Here is a 2,088-nt window from a genome sequence, read left to right as displayed (position 1 = left end):
TGTCTTCTAGTAAATTCTCTGCTACGTAGTTTTTTAATTCTCCTTTTTCAGAATGCACAGAAAACTCCTTAACTGTTTTGTATTCGTTACACAATCAACCTCAAATCCGTAACGTGACCTATTCTGTAAATCCCAATGGAAAATGGGTCAAGCAAATGCCTTTCAATGAAATTTTTGGTCCAACATACACATTTCTTCTTTGTAGGCTATCCATTAAAAGAAGCAAAGAGTGGGGAAAATTATTACAGCTGGAGCGTGCAGCAGTTTGAAGGAGAAAGGGATCATGATTGTGGTTCTTGAGTTTGGAGACCAGTGCAGCACATCAAGCTATTTAATTTGTAGTTGCTTTGTGGTTTAATCCTTCAATATCACCACCCTCTTGTAAAAGAAGCTTACATTTTTCTTCTCTAAAGCTGCATATCCATGTTCCAATTGAAGCAGACTCAGGCCCACACGTTCTGTGTTGGCCTACAACAAGGCAGTGAAACATCCAACATGCTTTAGCTTTCGTTTGATTCTAATTGTGTAACTTATTGATGGAGATGTGTCTCGAGTTGGGTCTAGTAGAGGGCTTTAGACAGGTCACAGGCAGACATGGATTCGTGGTCACACAGGTTACAGATTATAAGAGTAGCCTGCCAGCTTTAGCCCAAACACCCACCCCTAGTCACAAATGTTAAAAGGGATAATATTCGTTGAAAATTGGAAAACAAAATTGTAGTTGATATTGCAGTTTGTACTTCTTTAAAATGTATGCTAAATGTGGTTGCGAAGAGAGGTCTTAGGAGATTTGTAATAGATTGAAGGAAAATGATAACTTTATTGTTGTTTTGAGAATCTATAGTCCTGCAAGATTGTCTGAAGAAAACCATGAACTATGAAGCACTAATACTTCAATTTGCTTCTCATGCATTTGTATCTACTACATATCAGATATGGATACTTCACCAATACACATAGGTGAAGTATCTAAACCTTGAAGCACCAAAACTTCAATTTGCTTCACATTTCAAATACTAATATCAAGCACTTCACCAATATGTACTAATAAATCATCATTTGTGAAAATCTAATACAACTATTTGGAACACATAAAAATGCATAATATATAAAACCATAACGATAAAATAAATCTTGAAGAAAAAATAGTTGAACCTTCAATCCCATTATTTGTACTCAATAAATTCCAGTNTTCCCTTCTCACATTCATGGAGGTTTTATTCAACAAANAGTTGAACTCGAGTATGAATAAACATGAGTTCCTTATTAAAAAGGAAACAACCCAGTTGATTGATTCCCAGAAGTGTCCACTGCTAGCAGCTCTCTTTNATAATGTGGAAAAATGCATCTAAAGGTAATCATGCATAGTTGGCAAAAATCCATCATGACCTAACAGTGAACTCTTAAGCATGTGGCCCGAACTATCATGCGTGTGGTCCATGTCTGAGATGATAGAAGGTGACTAAANACCTATGGACAAGTTGATTTCCATGTTGTCTATAAGTCTGACTTTCCCAAACCATGCAGCGATACAAAAGACAACAGGACCCTTGATCTGTTCCACTTTCTCCAAATTATTTTGATCAACAATCTACAGGAATTCGTATGTAGATGCATTAAGAATACCATCTATTATTCATAAATTCTACTTCTGTACTGTTTTGGCTTCATTCAAGGATCGGTTGAGTCCAAATATATTTTAATAATACATACGTCATTGCCAAAGTAACTCTGGCATTAATTCATTAATTATGCACTTTCAAATTAAGCACAGGACAGAAAAGTATNTTGCATCTTACCTCAGCATAATCAATCCTTCCACCGGCCTCAGCAATACACTGTATGACCAAATTGCTCAACTTCTCACAACGCACTTCACCATCTTCTGCTGCAGATTTAGCTTTTAACAAAGATTTATTTATTGAAAGTGCCTGAAAAGGATTGAAATAAATCTCTCTAGATAGAAGGCAAAGTATACTAACAATTTGTTAAGGCTTAGTGCAGCTGAAAGTGAAGTGGATGAGATAAGAAAAGCTCTGGAACATAATCTTTACATATTCTTTCGAGATGCTTTACAGTTAAATGTCA

At 35.8% G+C, this 2,088-nt stretch overlaps 1 long non-coding RNA gene across 1 annotated transcript; it reads right to left on the bottom strand.

Annotated features, from left to right (window-relative positions):
- Positions 1-1,570: 1,570 nt before the first annotated feature.
- Positions 1,571-2,088, bottom strand: LOC106780563. Its single transcript, XR_002666587.1, has 3 exons — positions 1,983-2,088; positions 1,800-1,900; positions 1,571-1,591 (listed from the first exon to the last, which is right to left on the bottom strand). It is a non-coding gene; the product is annotated as an uncharacterized LOC106780563 (long non-coding RNA).

This window comes from Vigna radiata, unplaced genomic scaffold (assembly GCF_000741045.1).
Source record: "Vigna radiata var. radiata cultivar VC1973A unplaced genomic scaffold, Vradiata_ver6 scaffold_1362, whole genome shotgun sequence".
Taxonomy (NCBI): domain Eukaryota; kingdom Viridiplantae; phylum Streptophyta; class Magnoliopsida; order Fabales; family Fabaceae; genus Vigna; species Vigna radiata.
Note: the sequence above shows the minus strand (reverse complement) of the source record. Positions and strands in the feature narration are given on the sequence as shown.